General features: G+C 40.0%; 1 protein-coding gene across 2 annotated transcripts in view; it reads right to left on the bottom strand.

The window, feature by feature from the left end:
- RGS5 (regulator of G protein signaling 5) overlaps positions 1–19,392 on the bottom strand; it is a 57,456-nt gene that overhangs the window by 30,009 nt on the left and 8,055 nt on the right. Inside the window, exon 2 of one of the 2 annotated variants that reach the window (XM_025287450.3) lies at positions 18,992–19,105. The exons of the other annotated variant lie outside the window; for it this stretch is intronic. The gene's annotated coding sequence lies outside the window, so the exon portion shown is untranslated. The remainder of the gene's footprint in view (positions 1–18,991; positions 19,106–19,392) is intronic. 2 annotated transcript variants of the gene reach the window in all.

The following is a 19,392-nucleotide window of genomic DNA, read 5'->3' as shown; positions in this document are numbered from 1 at the left end:
ATATTCAATCATATCATAGGTTCCTTTAGTATAGTAAATGTGATTTTGGAATTATTGGTCACTTTCAGTGTCTTTTCCTTTTCAGTTCTTCCTGCTTCTCTTCTTTCCCTGGGACCCACTGTCTGGCATAAACCAACTCAGGTACCACACTATAGCAGCTTGAACTCAGCTGTGTACAACATTATGGCTGAATTGAGAATGTTCTGCTAAGCGAGCTTATATAAAACATGAAAAGAAGAATAAGTATCAGTTTGATTCCAGACTTTATAAGTTGCTTAAATTATCTAATGTTTAGTTTTTTGCCTAGAAACTGGGACTAATAAAATAGTACATACTCATAGAATTTTGTAATGATTTAATACACTAATGCATGTGAATCCCTTAGAGCAGCATTTGGCTGCTTCAAAGTTAGTTCTAACTACACAATCATTCTTTTCCAGCCAAATTCAAGCCATGTTCCCTAGCTTTGAGTACCAAAGTAAAATATTCAAAAGCTTCCCACATGTTACTAAGAATTAATACATCCACTTCCTCCCATATTCTACCTCTAGAGACAAGAACTGCCAATTTTATATTTATCTGAAGGAAGAAAACAGTATTTGGCTGTGAAAATGCTGGCCATGTGTGTGGCTACCCTCTGCTGGCCAGTGTGTAGAACTACAACCAGAAACACTAGGCTCACCTTTTCAAGACAGGATAATCTACTTAGACCTTGAAGAGTTCCATCCAGAATACCTCTCCTCCTGGTCCCATAAGCCCCTCACTTCCTGACCATAGGAGAAGGCGTGAAGCAATTGTTTCCCTCGACCCAACGGTTCACTCACCAATATTTAGATAAAGATTATCTGTGCTGTGCTTATTTGTGTCCGACTCTCTGCGACCTCATGGACTACAGCCCAACCAGGCTTCTCTGTCCATGGGAATTCTCCAGGCAAGAATACTGGAGTGGGTTGCCATGCCCTCCTCCAGGGGATCTTCCCAATCGAACCGAGGTCTCCTGCATTGCAGGCAGCTTCGTTGCCATCTGAACCACCAGGGAATGGTTCTCATGTTTTGCTTTTTCCCCTACTCAACTTCTATATCTTTTTCTCTTTTGCTCCACTTGCCTTTGTAAAAAGGCAGAGAGATATTTGTGTTTGATTTGCCTAGTCAAAGAGTAAGTTGGACACGAAGAGGTTATTAGAATGAAGGTGTTGAACATTTTAAGATTTCGTTTATTCATTCCTACTTTGCTCCTTGATCGTGTTTACTGTGGCATCAGTATGCAGAAAACAAACACTCAGAGAGTTTTGGCTTTACCTGCAAGGTGCTGACAGCCTATTGACATCTCAAGCTTGTGAACGAGCACAGTGGCTGTTCAAGAAGAAGGCAGCAGAGCATGGTGGAGGAGCCCAGCGCTCACGAGGAGGAGCCAGGAGGGCTTCTCAGAAAGGGCAAGGGTGGAATAGCAGTCAGCAAGGTGGGCAAAACAAGGCTGGGACTTCTGGGGTAGGAAGAGAATATTCATATCATTTAAAAGCGTTAGTCGCTCAGTCATGTTTGACTCTTTGTGACCCCATGAACTGTAGCCCTCCAGGCTCCTCTGCCCATGGAATTCTCCAGGCAAGAATACTGGAGTGGGTTCCTATTCCCTTCTCCAGGGGATCTTCCTGACCCAGGGACTGAGCCTGACTCTCCCACATTGCAGGCTGATTCTTTACTGAGCCACTAGGGAAGTCCATTTGAAGGGGTGCAAAAGTGCTTCTGCATTGCCTGAGTGTAAAGTAATTGGAGAGAGCAGAAAGCAATATTGATGAAGTATGTTCACTCTGTCTCCCCTTCCTGATAGAAGGATGGATGAGAGAGGAACCTCTGTATAGTATGCAGCCTTCAGCAAATTCTGTATGAAAGACCGAAAAGAGGTAAAATTATTGAAAGTTGCCTTCAAAGAGGTGGCATCCTATCTTACAAACCTGTTTCAAATTTTTCTTTGCTAACTCTTTCAGATGCATTTACTCATTTAAAAATACTGTCTATAACTGGTGGTTAAATTCTCCAAGACATCCTGTAAAAGCCTTTTAAAACCAGAGTGAATCAGAACCCTTGTATAATTTTATCTATATCATTATTAAACTTGTCTTTTTGAAAGGTAATCTAGAAATCAACTGCTATTTATAATATTGCCTATAGAAAATCACATTTCATTTCCTCAAAGCAGTGAAACACATGAGAACATAAGATTCCTCTTTTCCTCATACTTGCCCTGGGGATGTAAGGCAGAAAGGAGATGCAGTGCTTCAGAAAATACTTCTTTCTATTGTTTAGTGGAGGTTTCACATGTATGACGTTAAAATGTCAGCTTACTTGAGAAGTCTGTTTGATTGAATTAGGATTTTGAGAGAATACAGAGTGAATAATATTACTGTTTTTCTTATAAAACAATAAAGGTTTAAAAGCTGAACAGTTTGATGCTGAGGTAGAAACCACTTGAAATACCTTACTCTTTGGAAGAATAAACAGCGTTACTACATTTGTTTTTCTCAAGATTCCTGGATTACTTTCACTCCACTTTCACCCCTTCCCCCCACCATAGTGACACACACAGATATGGGAATGAAACAACAACTGGAAAATAAAGCAAAACAAAAGCTCAAACCTTTCTATTTATTTTCCCCTTTAAAACATAAGGCTTCCCTGTGGCTCAGCTGGTCAAAAATCCGCCTGCAATGCGGGAGACCTGGGTTGGATCCCTGGGTTGGGAAGATCCCCTGGAGAAGGGAAAGGCTACCCACTCCAGTATTCTGGCCCGGAGAATTCCATAGACTGGATAGTTCATGGGTTTGCAGAGTCAGACAACTGAGCAACTTTCACTTCACTTTAAAAGCAAGCTTGAATGTATCTGACATTCATTTAATGTCAAAACAACTCCATCCAGAGGAAGAAACTTTCTAATGTGACTTCACCTCAGTCCTTGGCTCTATTTGACCGCCCACCAGGCAGTTTTCCTAGCTTTATTACATTAAGGCTTGTTAACAGGAACCAAGTCATATCGCCTCTCGTCTCACCCCCAACCTCGCTATCTTTGGTTTTACAAAGAAAAACTTGTTTTGAAATAAAATCATTGTAAATGCCTGGGTGAAAATTTTAATTAAGGGTTCAGAGGAAGATAATCTTTTCCCTAGATGACTCACATTACTGATTTCAAACTGAAAAGAGTTTGAATAATTGTATGGTTGTGAAATTTTAAATCTGTCCCTTGTGTGGGTATGTTTTCAGAAGGCCCTGGGTCACCTCAGTCCTTCCGACTAATTGGTAAATTGAGGGAAAGCTGTTACCTTAAAAGGTGAATAAGTGTGGGAAACAGTACAAGCAATCACTAAAACAAAAATGTAGCAGAATATTTAAAAATGCAATTATGTTCAAATAAACTTTGTCAATAACCAACCATATATAAAGTCCTGTGCTGGGTGTTTCAAGGGTTACAAAGATGTCCCTTGCCTAAGAGACACGTGGGACAGATGAGTGTAAGACACATACATGTAAATTATTTGCTAGATACTTTGATAATCATGGATAAAAGTGGAGGAGATATATTAAAAAAAAAAAGTAGGCCCTAGCCTCAAGCAGCTCCAATGTGATAATGTGAAAACCATATAATGGCAGGCACGTGCTCCAACAGCTGCTCCTACTGTATTCTCTAGAGCCCTCTGTATTGTTCATTTGTGGTCTTTGTCAATTTACATTATGTCTCTGCATATTTATTTGAGTACCATCTGTCCCTCTCCCAGTAGAATGTCAGGTCCCAAGAAGAGGGTTAATATCTGTTTTGTTCACAACTTCAGGTTCAATACTCAGCCCAGGGCCTGGCACTTTACAGGCATGTAATAAGGATTTACTATGTAAAGCGATGAATCAGTAAATGAATGAATGAATTGCTAGGTTATAGTAAAACTGCATTTTGGAGTGGGTGGGTGAAATCCTGGGATGAAGCACAGAAGAAGTCATCAAGGACTAGACTGTCTCTGCTTTGGTTAACTGGGGAGAGGGTAGAGTCATTAAATGACTAGAAAGACTCTCACTGAATTCAATTTCTGTCTGAGAAGTTGGAAACAGACAAGTGAGGGCTCAAACTGAGTCTGCTCTTCAGTCCCTCACACCAGGTAGAAAAGGCAGGCAGGGTAATTACAGTCATTAACAGTCTGACTATAATCCATTATGAGGCCACAATTTATCAGGTTTTACTTAAACAGAAGTAGCCCCGAGGCACGGACTAGTTCTGAGGTTGGATGTATGTTTTAAACAGCCGGGAAAGAAGACAGGATGGAAGAAAATCAGGAAGTATAGGACAGGATTTTACAATACATTTCCAAAAGAAGTGTTCTAACCTGTCCCCTATCAAGGACAATCCAATTTTAAGCCAATCCAACTTAGATCTGTGTTGCAGACTTAAATCTGTGTTGCCGGACACAGGAAGGTGAGCTCATCAGTGAAGCACGTCTGTTCCGGGCTGCTGCCTCCTGAAGAAACACTACAAACCTTGTTTCTACAGGGGCAAAAAGGACATGACCTTTCTTGGCTCCAAAAAAGAAATGTAATAAATACCCATGAAAGATAAATAAAAGTTCCTAAAGCATTGATTTGCAATAAGACCACAGCTGGAGAGTACTGGCAACCGGATCTGAAAAGCAGAGGAATAAAGGAGCTCTCTGAGTTCTTGCTGCCGAGATCCGAGTCATGTAGACAGAACCCCAGCAGAGGCTGATGGAAAGAAGGGGGCCCAGGGTGTGTGTTCACTGTGCTGAACCCACCTAGAGAGATTCATTTGGTTCAAGACTGGACAAGCCCTCTTGTTGGCTGTTCATTTAAAACTTGATATCAGTAGAGTTTGTCTCTCATGAGAGACAAGGGTGATCTTGAAAAACTTCAGAAGAACATAAGGAAACATCACTGGAAAATCAGGTCAATTCTGAAACTCCACAGGATCCCCCTTAAAACCAAGATTGATTCTCACGTGCAGGGAGAAGGCCCTCCAGGGTTATTTTGGTGGAGAGAGAATGTATAATTTTGGTATCTACCATTTTCCTGAAATAACCTTCTTCTACCTGGACTAAAGAAAATCCACTCGTTGCTTATCAGAAAGTGGAAGAGTAACTTACTAATGCACTGAGATACCATGTTAAAGCATGCATTTATTTTTTTTTTACCTGACATATATTATTAATATGATACATTATGGAAAATGACTCTAGGTTACTTAATATGAAATACTCCTTAGTGGTCCCAATGATAGAATGATGAAGAAAATGCTAAAGCATACACAGTATTATTATTACTCATGCATTAGGATATAACTCCAAAGTGACATCTCCATTTCCAGACACAATTGAATCATCCTTGGTAGCGCTTTAAGTGTTCACTTATATTAAATCAATTAAATAGCCAGCACTGTCCCACTATAAGATGGCTAAAAAAAATTGAATTGACAATGTCTGTTGTGCCCAATGGATGCAAAGAAGTTACATTTGTCTATTGTAACCTCTCAACATTTAATGTTTTCTGATCTCTTCATTTGGGCTTCCCAAGTGGCTCAAGCGGTAAAGAATCCGCCTGCTAATGCAGGGGACCCAAGACATTGGTTTGATCCTTGGATGGGGAAGATCCCCTGGAGAAGGAAATAGCAATCCACTCCAGTAATTCTTGCCTGGAAAATCCCAGGGACAGAGGAGCCTGGCGGGCTACAGTCCATGGGGTCACAATGAGTCGGACATGACTGAGCACACGCACACACGCACACAACCTCTTCTTTCAGTAAGTTCTCGTAATAACAGCTACTTTCATTCTTATGCTCAAATTCCTAACTGTCCCAGATTAACTCAGCATCAGGGCCCTAGACAGGCAACTGCAGTAAAAGACTATGGACCTCATCTACAAGCTGACTGACTTTATTTCATAGATTCACATTGAGATAGAAAAGACCCGCCTTAGTAGCTTCTCCTTTTGCTCACTTCTTTATTCAACAAATTAAAAGTATGTTTATTAAATGCTTGCCATGTGCCATAGACTATCACAGGTTTTGAAATTCTTGTGAAACAAAAAAACAAGATCTTCTCACAGAGTTTATGTTTCAGTTGGGTGAGACAAACACAAAATCAGGAATCCAAACAGTGAAATGAAAACTTTCAGCTGCTTGTAATTGCTACTGTGTGACACTGTGTAAGCATTAGCTTCAACTATTTGCCCTGATCACAGTGGTCAGCAGGCTTTTGAAAAAGCCCACGGGGTGGCTGCTGAAGGTACCTTAGTTGTCCTTACAGAGGGCAGGCCCCATCAGATGCCTCGTCAATTACCAGAGCACGTTAGAAGTGAGTTTTTACTCATAGATTTGTTCATTAGAGAATGGGCTCTCTACAGTTACAACGATAGTCAAGTCATTTGTACTGGTGATACTATTGTGGAAACTCACATCAACCCCATAGAAAGGTTGCTGGGGCTGCTGCTAAGTCGATTCAGTCGTGTCCGACTCTGTACGACCCCATAGACGGCAGCCCACCAGGCTCCCCCATCCCTGGGATTCTCCAGGCAAGAACACTGGAGTGGGTTGCCATTTCCTTCTCCAGTGAATGAAAGTGAAAAGTGAAAGTGAAGTTGCTCAGTGTTGTCCGACTCTTAGCGACCCCATGGACTGCAGCCTACCAGGCTCCTCCATCCATGGGATTTTCCAGCCAAAAGTACTGGAGCGGGGTGCCATTGCCTTCTCCCATAGAAAGGTTATAAGGAAGGTTATAAGGTTAGAGATGGCAGCTGTGACTTCATTCCTAAGTAGTCCTATATCCCCTTGATTCAGAGGTTTCTTGTTGGCTGATACCAGCTACAAAGGTATTAGAATCCCATCTCAGGGGCCTCCCTGGTAGCTCAGGGGTAAAGAATCCACCAGCCAATGCAGGAGACACAGGTTCTATCCCTGGTCTGGGAGATCCCATATGCTGAGGAACAACTAAGCCCGTGTGCTACAAATACTGAGCCTGTGCTCTAGAGACGTGGAGCCCCCATGCCACAACTACTGACGCCTGTGCACCAGAGCCCAGGCTCCACAATAGGAGAAGCCACTGCGATGAGAAGCCTACGCGCCACAACTAAAGAAAAGCCTGCAGCAATGAAGGCCCAGCACAGCCAAAAAAAAAAGAATCCCAGCTCAGAATTTTATTGTCAGGGTGAAATTTTCCTGCAAGTTATAGTCAGAGCACAAAGAATAAGCCTTTATTAAAAGTACACAACAAGTTGTGTACATATTTTGCACCAATGTTAACAATTATATGCCTAAGTAAGTATGGAACATTGGGTTTCATTATACATATGGTGATCTTGCCTTTATAAGCTGGTAGTGAAGCTGTGCAGAAAGAACTAAGCATCATCCACCACTAACCAGTAATAGCTAGCTACAGTTATCTACAAGAAGAACCTAAGAGTGACAGGAATAAGTTGATTTAGGCTAGTTTTCAATAGCCACTTACAATCTATGGCACCTTAGGCAAGTTATATAATGTCTCTTGGCCGCAGTTACATCATCTGTAAAATGAGGAAAACATTACTACGTATGTGCTGTAAAAAGTTTCCATGTGGTATGTATGAGACGATGCATGCAAAAGTTAGCCCAGTGCCTAGCACATACATGGCACGCAATGCATGGCAACCATCATCATCATCTCTACTTATTTAACACCCATCTTGTTTTGCCTAGTATTACAGTTTATAGCAGTTACTCTTAACTTCTAGGATGTTAGTATTTGATTTCATTAAGCTCCTTTTCTCTTCATGGGATGAGTGAATTATATGCCCTAAACACTACTTTCCTGGTGAAATCACAAAGATACTAAAGCCTGAGAACTGGGAAAAGTCAGAAGCAATTTCTGGTGACTCTATACTGGGGAAGATAGAAGGAAAGCTCCACGTTGAAAGCCAGGAAGATATTTGGGCTGCAAAGCAATGATGAAAACAGAAAGTGAGGCCCTCACTCACTTAGAGGCAGTTGGGGAAAGTCTACCTTTGTTTGTTCCCTGTCGGTCAAATGCAGGCTGGGAAGACCGATAGAGCCTGATGATGCGTTCTCTTCCTCCGTCATTTGAGGGAGAAACACACTCTGTCTCTCCACATCCCTGATATTTCCAAGTGTCACTGGACTTTCATTGTAATCACATGATCCCTGAATCTAGGTGCAAGGACTCTAGCTGTGGGCAAGAGTTCCCTCCTCACAGTACACAGGCAGAGAACGAGTGGTCTGCAGCAACTCTTAAAGATAATAGTGATAACATATAAAATATTAATGAATTGAGGAGTCAGTTCATGCTTTTCTATACTAATAGTTTTTCTTCTGACTTTCAAGAAGGTAGGTGCTTCTTGAAAGGATTTGTGCTTTCTTACTTCTGAAGGAATTGTGCTGTAAGGCCAAAAGCAGGTATTGATTGAAGATAATATCTCATTTCTAGCTTTTGTTTTCCAAGACCCTAAACTCGCTGGGGAGATACACAGGCTTGATCCTCAAGAGAAATGTTGCTTTTGATGAGTGATAAAGAAAGAGGCAGAGAAACAGAGGGGAAAAGACAGAATCTCTGAGACAAGTTTACAGGACTCTGGTTTAGGGTTCTCTAGCTAATCAACAGCCCCTCTCTTCCCTGCCACACACACACATTTGTGGGACTCCAGGGAAATGCCAGGATCACAGAGAGGGACAGCTATATGGTGCTCATAATGAGACTTGACCTTTTTAGTCCTGGAGCTCCCGGCTTCACTCAAGCTAATACCCAGACACAAGCAAGGTTCTTGGAATGACTTCAAGGCATTATGATACTTAAAAAAAGAAAGATATAAATAACGATGTTGTTGTTGTTGTTCAGCCACTAAATTGTGTCTGACTCTTTTCAACCCTATGGACTGTAGCATGCCAGACAGACTCCTCTGTCCTCCACTGTCTCCTGGAGTTTGCTCAAATTCATGTCCATTGAGTCATAAATAATGATATCCACCTTTTGAAAATTGTTCAAAAGTCATCCTTCTATAAGTGTGAAAAAAAACCCTTAAAAAAAACCAGGAAGCATTCAGGAGAACTTACTAACCATATGGCTGATGAAACCATGGAAACTGAGCTAAATGCGGCCAACTTTCCATTGCTGAAGAAAATTCACCAAGAAAAGACAAAACCAGCTGTTGTGGATAAGCTCTAAGTCATATGACATCTGGATCAGTCCAGATGATTTCATAAGATACTTTCCAGATCTCGAGCTCCTTATTGTAGTCACAAGCAACATGTTGGATTGTGTTCAATCTTTCCCCTGCCCTTGGCAGAGAAAATACCCAACTCCTAACTGTGGCAAAACTCCCATCTCAAGTTATGTAACTGAAAGAATTTGCCAAGCAAGTAGGCTACAGGTCAAAGAGGCTGTTCTGAGAGAGAAAGTGAAGTGAAACTCTTCCTAGGAGAATCTGGCTAATGCCAAAATTAAGCAATTTTTTTTTCCTAAAAGGCATTAGCCAGTATAGCACAGTGGTTAAGGGAATGAAGGCTAAAGTCAAACTGACCAGATTTATCTTACTATGTGTTTGACTTTTGGCAGATTTCTAAACCTTACCTTGCTTCAGTTTTCTCATCTATAAACTAGAGATACTAATGATACCTACCTCAAAAGTTTTTCATGGTGATGAAATCAGTTATTTTATATGAGATGCTTATAGTATTGCCTAGCACAGACAATGGAATCCATAAATGACAGGGACTATTATTATTATTATTTACTAACTCCTGTGCTAATGAAGGAACATGTCTACCTTATTTACACACAAAAAAGACAACTGTCAACATATAACAGTAGGAAGGAAACTTAGGAAAGAGTGAACAGTAACATTTGCCATTGACTAAACCCTGTTTTCAACTCTGTCACTAATTTGCTGGGTGAGCTTAAGAAATTTGGGTAGAGAACAAGAGATGTCTTCAGTCAGAAATAAGGAGAGAGGAAGGAAACAAGTTTAGTGAGAAAACCTGTAATATCTTCTTTAGCTATTATAAACTAAGACTTCAGGATTATCATACTCAACATCTTGAGAATATAAATGAGAAAGCCAGGACTTGAGATGTGAAATGACTTGTGAATGGTACCGTGGATTCCTTTTCTCTTCCATCCTCCTTCCCAACATCTCATCAGTTCAGTTCAGTTCAGTCACTCAGTCGTGTCCGACTCTTTGACACCCCACAGACTGCAGCACACCAGGCCTCCCCGCCCATCACCAGCTCCCAGAGTTTACTCAGACTCATGTCCACCAAGTGACTGATGCCATCCAACCATCTGATCCTCTGTCATCCCCTTCTCCTCCTGCCTTCAATCTTTCCCAGCATCAGAGTCTTTTCAAATGAGTCAGTTCTTTGCATCACATGGCCAAAGTATTAGAGTTTCAGCTTTAGCATCAGTCCTTCCAATGAATATTATCCCAACATCCCATGTTTATCTATAATTAGAATGTTCTCCTCCTCATAATTTATAAACTCTCTGATTCACATTTGACTGTCTTCTTCATTTCCAATAGCTAATCTGTCACAAATGTTGTTCAGTCTTCCTAGAAAATTCTTTTACATGTGCCTTTTCTTCTCCATATCTAAATTTAGCACCTTTCTCCAGGCCTGAACTAGGATTCCCACCTCACCATTTCCATCTTTCTACCTGAATGTATCCTACACTCACTACCAGAGTACAATTTTCTCCTTGTTTGTAATGGCTTTCTAGTATTTACGATGGTTCTCAAACTTGAATATGCACCCCAGTCACCAGCATGTCTGGTTAAAACACAGATTTCTCAGACTCATCCCAGAGTCTGAGACCTCTCATTCCAGACCTCTCATTCAAGAGGTCTGAAGTGGGGCCAAATATATAAATTCTCTGCTCCCAGGACCACACTTTGGAGTATCTCTGATCAACTGTATCAATTTCAAACATTACTTTCTAAGCTTCTTTCCCTTAGTTCCCCAAAACTACTTGTGTACCTAATCCCAAGGGCCAACTCTTTAACCCCCAAGCACACAATCTCTGCCTTCTTCCACTCATATGATAATTAAAACTCTTCTAATGCTCTAAGACCAGAAAGATCTCATTTTTTAAATCCTGAAACCTCTGTACCTACTCCAGTCTGTAATGATTTATCTCTTCTCTAACATCAGATCACAAAACAGAGGCATATTTGATGGAGCTTACAGAGCTTTTAATTTGCTCTTCCCTTATTTTAAAAGTAAAAAACTAATACAATTATGTAAAGTTTAAAAATAAAATTAAATTTAAAAAAATAATAAAAGTAAAAAACTGAGGTTTGTATAAGATCTTATCCTTAGATCTCCAGTAAGTTATGGAGTAAAGGATAGAATGCTTTTATTCAGCTGAACTTATGGACAGAACATTTTCACCCAATTACTCTAGTTTCTCATCAATGCATATCTAAGAGTTCCATGCATATGTACTCCCAGTGAGATAACAAGCTCATTGACGGTGGGGGCCATTTTTTACTTCCTTGGTTTCCCAAAGCATCTTGAAAATAATTAAGTACTTTAAAGTTGTTCTAACTCCTAGGATGGTGTAAAGGATAAAAGTACAATATATACTAGTTTGTTTATATTATCTTACTTACTAGCTGAGTGACTTTGGGCAAGTTACTTAAATTCTAAGCTTCCAATTTTCTACATAAAATTGATCATATAGTTGATAATATAGTTGATTAATATATTGATAATATAATATAGTGATAATATAGTTCCTACCTCATTTATGTGTATATATGTATGTCTATATATGTTGATCATTTGCTCAGTCATGTCCTATTCCTTGCAACCCCATAGACTCCAGCATGCCAGGCTTGCATTTTACACTACCTCCTGAAGTTTGTTCAAAGTCCTCTCCATTGAGTCGGTGATGCCATCCAACCATGTCATCCTCTGTCACCCCCTTCTCCTCTAGCCCTCAATCATATATATCATTCCCAAGCATCATATATATAGAGGGGGGGGTGTGGAGAGAGAGAGACACACACACACAGACATATATGTGTGTGTGTGTGTGTGTGTGTAATGGAGCTAAATATGTCAAGGCATTAACACATTTAGGAAAGCACTTGTGTGCTAAGTTGCTTCAGTCATGTCTGACTTTTTGTGACCCTATGGACATGTAGCCCACCAGCCTCCTCTGTCCATGGAATGCCCCAGGCAAGAGTAGGTTGCCATGCCCTCCTCCAGGGGATCTTCCCAACCCTGGGATCAAACCCACATCTCTTACGTCTCCTGCATCAGCAGGAGGCTTCTTTACCATTAGGCCAACTGGGGAGCACCTAGGAGAGCTCTTGCCACATATTAAATATTCCTTAAATATTGCTTATTACTATTACTGTTCTACCGTGTTTGTTCTACTATCTTATCACAGAAACTTGCACCTGGTTTTTGGAAAACAAATGCTTATTAAATAAATAGACTAGAATAGAATTCAACAAAGATCCTTTTGACTGACATACAAGATAGGCTCCTTTCAGAAGGTTTCCATCTTGAAATAATGCAACTCATTCTGAAAGCACAGAGAATATACATTTCTGGGCAACAATCCCACAGAGAGACAAAGAAAGCAAATTGGAAGACCTTTGCTGCTGCCTCCCACAGCTCAGAGTTATATTAGAATATCACCAGCCTTGTGCTGCTATTTTAAAATGAAAAAAATAATAGTATTGTTTTTCCCAAGAGCTGGTTACACCCTACCCGAGGATTCCCATGGAAATTGAGAAAATTCCCATGGTTTTATGGCCTGTCTCTGACATAGTCATCGCTCAGAGTAGGTTATTAAGGGTAATGAGATAGTGGAGAGACAAGACAGACAGAGTAGAGGGCTTTTTTCCCCCCTCTTTGACCTTCAATTTTCTGTCTTATTCGAAATATTGTTGGCAGGATTTCTGGACTTTTTGTAATTCAGTTTGGAAGCCAGATAATAAACAGTGGGAAAATGGTCTTCAAGTTGAGGAAGACAGAAATTTGAGGTTTATTTTGAGTTCCAAAGGTGGAGGGGTCAGAAGCCATTCCCATGAGAGCCTCTCTGAACACTGGTGTGACCGTGGCTTTTGAATATCTCCATCTCATTCTGCTTTAAATTATGAAGAAGGACTTTCTAGAATGAAATTTTCTAGCTGTCCATGGACTCTAGTGGTTTTATATTTTACAAAAGCAGGAAATAAAGGTGGCAATAAGAGGTACTGGAAAAGAAGGGAAAGAAAGAGGAGTAAAGTCAAATTTACTTAAAACTTAATGAACATAAACATATAAATGACATCACTTAGTAAAACTATGATTCTCAGAATTAATGTGTCCTCTGGTAATGAATTTATACAATAGACACAAATTCATTAGCTCAGACTATAGAACACTAGGCCATTTGTCTTTGCCAGATTATTATGTGTGCAGTATAGCAATGATATAACCATGAGGAGTAAGAGGACTGTTACTTGTCTGAAGTATAGAAGTACATTTCAGACCATTTCTTCTCTCCTTCCCTCAACATATTGTAATAATACCCTATTATTCTCAAGATTTCTATTTTTAAGAGTTATCTATTTATTGCTTCACAAATTCATTTATCCATTCACTTTTCATACTCTAATAGAGTAACCACTGTGTGTCAGGCACCATACCAGACAGTAAGGAGAATGCTTTACAAAATTAATAAGAGATTGTTCCAGACCTTAAGCAGTTCCCATTTTACAAAGAAGATGTGTATACAGTTGCCCCTGGTATCCACGGAAGACTGGTTCCAGGGCCACCCCCACTTCCCATGGATATCAAAATCTGCAAATGCTCAAGTTTCATATAAAATGGTGTAGTACTCACATATAACCTATACATAATCTCCTATATACTTTAAATCATCTCTAGATTACTTCTATTACCCAATACAAAATACATGTCATGTAAATAGTTGTGAATAAAATACAAATGCTATGAAAATAGTTTGCCAGCATGCAGTAGATCCAAGTTTTGCTTTTTAGAGCTTCCTGGATTTTTTTCAAATACTTAAAAAAAAATTATTGGAGTACAGTTGATTTACAATGTTGGGTTAGTTTCAGCTGTACAGCAAAGTGAATCAGCTATATGTATACCCATATCCACTCTTTTTAATATTCTTTTCCCATATAGGCCATTACAAAGTATTGAGTAGAGTTCCCTGTGCAGTAGTAGGTCCTTATTAGTTGTCTCTTTTATATATATAACTGTGTATATGTCAATCTCAATCTCCCAATTTATCCCTCGCCATAGTAACCATGACTTTGTTTCCTACATCTGCAACTCTATTTCTGTTTTGTAGATAGGTTCATCTGTACTTTTTTTTTCATTCCACATATAAGTGATATCGAATGATATTTATCCTTCTTTGTCTGACTTACTTATTATTTTCTTTGTCTAACTTACTTTCTCTGTCTGATTTCCTGATTGGTAGAATCTGTAGAACCTCCAGGGACTATGGGCCAACTATATATATAGCTTTATTTGGATGCAGCTATGACATGGTGGAATGGTCCCAGGTTTGAAATTGGCACACCAGAACTCTGGCATCACCAGAACTGATACACACCAGTGTATCAGTGTATGAAGTGTATCATCTGGCCTTGGGCCAAACATTTAACTCATCTGTGCTTCTTTATTGGCAAAGTAGTGATGTTGATAATATCTACCTTACAGGGTTAGAATAAGAATTAAGTTAGGTCATGTCAAATATCCAACCAAAGTTGAATCTGAGAAAAGCTGCTTAGGAAGTGATACAAAATACAAGGAAGATGAAAAAGCTCTGAGAGTTCAGTGGATGGAGAATCAGTTTCTCTCTGAGGGAGAAAAGGGAAGGCTTCTCAGAGGGTTGGGGTTTGAGGACATATGATTTAGCTGGACTCCTGTGTGACCAGGGAGGAGAGGTTATTGGTTTGGATCCCGAAAGCAGGTGCTCTCCCCCTGTCCTTCTCCCAGGTTCCCCAGAGGTCCTCCCCAAAGTTTAATATGGAAGTCTCCATCTTCCTCATATATTTTCTAAAAGTTCCAAAGAAACTTTTGAGGTCCATGCATATATCACAGGGGCATAATCTTTCCAGCATCCTTAGAGCATTCCCTCATTTTTCTCCCAATGAGCAATGAATTCTGATCTGAGGTACTCATGCATTGTGACTTGGTGAATAGGGATTCCTCCAATTGTGTGTTTATTGAGATAGGAGTTACTAAGTTAGAAGTCTATATGTCAACATTTAGTTATCTAAATTTCCTCCCTGGACAAGTTATTCTTCTCTAATCTTGCTCCCTCTCTCCTAGCCCCCAAAGCTCAAACCAGACATAGTGTCCTGTTGGCTTCATTATTATGGTGTAACTCTCTAGGTGTTATTATCTAGGATCTTTTTTTTCTCTAGAGTCTTGCATATAGCATTTATAGTTAGTCTTTTTTTTAATCAAATTAATTTAGTAACTATAAAAGTATCAGGAAAATCAGGATAAGGTGTTCTGACTTGACATCATCTGAGATTTCCCAAGGGAGAAGACCAGGTAAGACCAGATAAAGAGGAATAACCTCATTACCTACCCTAGGCAAACATATTCTGTCCATAGTCCCTTTGTTCCATCAACCCCAGGCTCAGAGGTGTTACCTGTGATCCTCCTTCTCTCCTGCTCCCTCTTACCTGCTGTCCCATTTGCTGTCAATTTTTTTTTTTGCAATGTGTCTTTCCATTTGTGTCCCCTTTCCATACTTCTTGTTTAACTCTGTAGGGAGATGAAGGTAGTTTCTGGATGCAGACTCTTCTGATTTGGCTGCAAGGGTCTCTCAACATAAAAATAACTAAGATAAATCATACACTTATAGAAAGCACATGTTCCCCAGGTAACTAAATGTTTTACCCAATCCATATAATATATAACCCTATTTAGTGTTTATAACAGTCCTGAGGGAAGTATAAATATTGTTTCCATCTTGCACATGACAAAACTGAGTCACAGAGAGATTAAATGATCTGCCCCCAAATCACCCAGTAAATGAGTCAAACCCATCTCATTTCAACTCCTGAGCTCTTAATAACTATGCAATATCACCTCTCTTGTGAGTTCAGATGTTGTCATTGGCAGCTATAGGCATAGTTTTTTAAAATCATTTTTTTCTTAAAGACTACAGTTTGTTTCCTAATCAACACCTTTTTGAAAGATGATGGCTTGTGTAATAATAGATATTTTAAAAGTGTAGAAACAAAATTCATAAATTAAAGTTCATCAGACCAAATGAAATGAAAATGATAGGTAAATCCAGAGACCTTGAAGTATCTGGAACTGTGGTCTTGGACAAGTCACCAAAAAAGCTGGTGACATCACATCTCATCTCAAGGGGCAGATTCTATGAATCTGAATCACTCAGACTTTATTATGTGTGTACACATAATCAAAATTGTGCTGGACACTCAATTCTACAACTGTCACAATTGTTGGTTGTCTTTGCTCATCTTGTCTTTTTCATTCTCTTAAGCTGGTATCCATCTGACAAAATATATTCCTTAAGCAGCTAATGAAAGCTACATATTCCTTTCCTTCAGCCGCAGTCCAGCCATCTGCACTCACATGTCAGCATAATTGCAAACAAGACCCTGTCTGAACCAGGAAGGGAGGCAAAGGTTAAGCTATTCTTAGAGGATCTGGAAGATAAAAACTAGAAGGCAATTGGAAAAAAAAAATAATTTAAGGCTTTTCAAATGGTCAAATTTGAATTTTGAGACAATCCCAAGTTACAGAAAGTGTTTTTCTTCACTGTTGCCAGCTAAAGGAAAATGTGTAAAATTCAACCTGTGAAGAGTAGAAAAAATCCCCATTGATCTATAATGAATCTATATGGAAAAAAAAAAATTGCTTCCTCCTAGCCAAGGCAATGGCACCCCGCTCCAGTACTTTTGCCTAGAAAATCCCATTGACTGAGGAGCCTGGTAGGCTGCAGTCCATGGGGTCGCTAGAGTCAGACACGACTGAGCGATTTCCCTTTCACTTTTCACTTTCATGCATTGGAGAAGGAAACGGCAACCCACTCCAGTGTCCTTGCCTGGAGAATCCCAGGGATGGGGGAGCCTGGTGGGCTGCCGTCTATGGGGTCGCACAGAGTCGGACACAACTGAAGTGACTCAGCAGTAGCAGTAGACAATGCAGACACTTTCAAGCTGTCTACATGGGTCTCTGATTTCAACCAAGTTATCTTTTCTCCAAGTCATAAAAAAATCAGGTGTGTGGGTGTGCACATGTGCACAAGCATGCATGTGTGTGTTCAAGTGATATACTGTTTGGTCTTGGGGGATTCAGAAACAAAGTCCAAGACTCTGGAAACTTGTCGTCAGAAAGCACCAGACCTTAGACAGTGGGCTCTTCTGGGAAAGTCTGCAAGTCTTGGGATGCATTGTTGACCTTGTCTCAAAGTGTACAGGTCATTCAGTCCCATGCTCCTGTCGACCCAGATATCTCTTGAAAACTATTACTTAAAATAAGTTGCCAAATATAACAAACTACTTTGTTAATGAAACATCTTGATTCTTTCTAAACTTCCTGAATTCTCACAGACAAGTGCCTCATCAAGAAATATATGGTCCTCACAAAATTTGTCAAACAGTAGTAGCTTGACGAAACAACTCCACTCAGTTCACTACCAATGCTGAGCACTTACGCAGTCTATCACTTCACATTTTTCAAGTATTATATTTTGTCTCTTCTTCTGAGTCTAATATGGTAGTTCTAACATCTTTCTAGAATGTAGAGTTTAGGAATCTGAGCTCTATTTTATCTAAAGGGTTAGGTATTGTTTTGAGAAGTGTCTGGAGGAGCAGTTGGAAAAGAGAAAGGAAAGCATGCAGAATATAGAATAATGGTCTTAGCCTTAGTTGCTATTTATGAAGCCTGCTGATTATCAGGTATCTATGACCAAAGCATTAGCTGAATCTTTTCAATCTTGCAATATTTCCTTTTTGAAAGAGAAGAAATGTCCGGCCAAAGTATTTTATCTCAACATGCCAACTGAATAGTATGCTTTGTAAGGAAATACTTCATCTGGACTTTCCAAGAGAACGATGGTCAGGGTGATTAAGCCCAAAGTCACATGTGCCTTAGCTGTGTTGGTGATGCATGCATGCTATGATTCAGCTGGCCTCATCTATATATTTTCCAAGAAAGGCCCACTTTCTAATGCCTGGCCTACAGGCAAGGTATATGTCTTCATTCTAGTCAGAAATTGCAGTCCCTGTGCATTCATGTGCCTGACCTGGATTCATGCCGTCAGAAGCAGTATTCATGCCACTTTGAGAACTGCCTGTACTCCATGATCTACTCAACTGGTAGATGAGAATTGGCTCATTATATAAAAGCCAAGAAACCCCGATTCACCCTTCTTATTGCAGCCTTCCTAGTGGCTCAGACGGTAAAGAATCTGCATACAATGCAGAAGACCCAGGTTCGATTCCCTGGTCAGGAAGTTCCTCTGGAGAAGAGAATGGCTACCCACACCAGTATTCTTGCCTGGAAAATCCCATGGACAGAGGAACCTGTTGGACTACAGTCCATGAGTTTGCAAAGAGTCGGACACAACTGAGCAACTAACACTTGATTAACACTTGAACTTCACTTCATGGCAGCCTCAGGATGGAAACTCACTGTTAAGTCAAAGGATGAGTCTCTTTCTGGGCAGCTTTCAGAAGAGCCTGAGTGGGCCACCAATTCCACTCCCTGGAGAAACACGTGACACAGTGTGAAGGCAGTCAGAAGCACTGCACACCAAAGGTGAGGTGTGTTTGTGTCTTTATTTCACTTTTCCTCCCTGATCTTGAGGAACTTGTACTCCAGAGATAAGAGAGAACTAAATTAACTGTAAGCTAAATACCCTTGAACGACAAGGATTTGAACTGCACAGGTCCACTTAGACGTGGATGTTTTTCAGTAGTAAATACTACAGTACCGCACCATCAGCAGTTGGTTGAGTCAGCAAAGAGGCAGAACCATGGATCCAGAGGAGCCAGTGGATTTTTCATTCCAAGGAGGTTGGTACCCATAACCCTCGAGTGGTTCAGGGGTCAGCTGCACAAGAAGTTTAGATTGTTAGAATCCATGATCTCTGATCCTAATTCACCCTTGAATTGTGTAAGAAACCAAAACCATTTGTGTCTTTCATGGAATTCACCAAAATAAAGACCAAGTCACTTTTCACTACTTATATGTTTTTCATAAACTAGATGTTTATTCTGAATTTGGTACAAATATTTTTTAAGAAACATAGGGTACTGAACTTAGCCATTGAGGTCCAAGTGACTAGAACAAAAATGCATAGTTTTAATTGGTGCTTTCAGGCTATAATACATTGAGAA

This window comes from Bubalus bubalis, chromosome 6, assembly GCF_019923935.1.
Source record: "Bubalus bubalis isolate 160015118507 breed Murrah chromosome 6, NDDB_SH_1, whole genome shotgun sequence".
NCBI lineage: Eukaryota > Metazoa > Chordata > Mammalia > Artiodactyla > Bovidae > Bubalus > Bubalus bubalis.
This window is presented reverse-complemented; position numbering and strand designations above follow the sequence as displayed.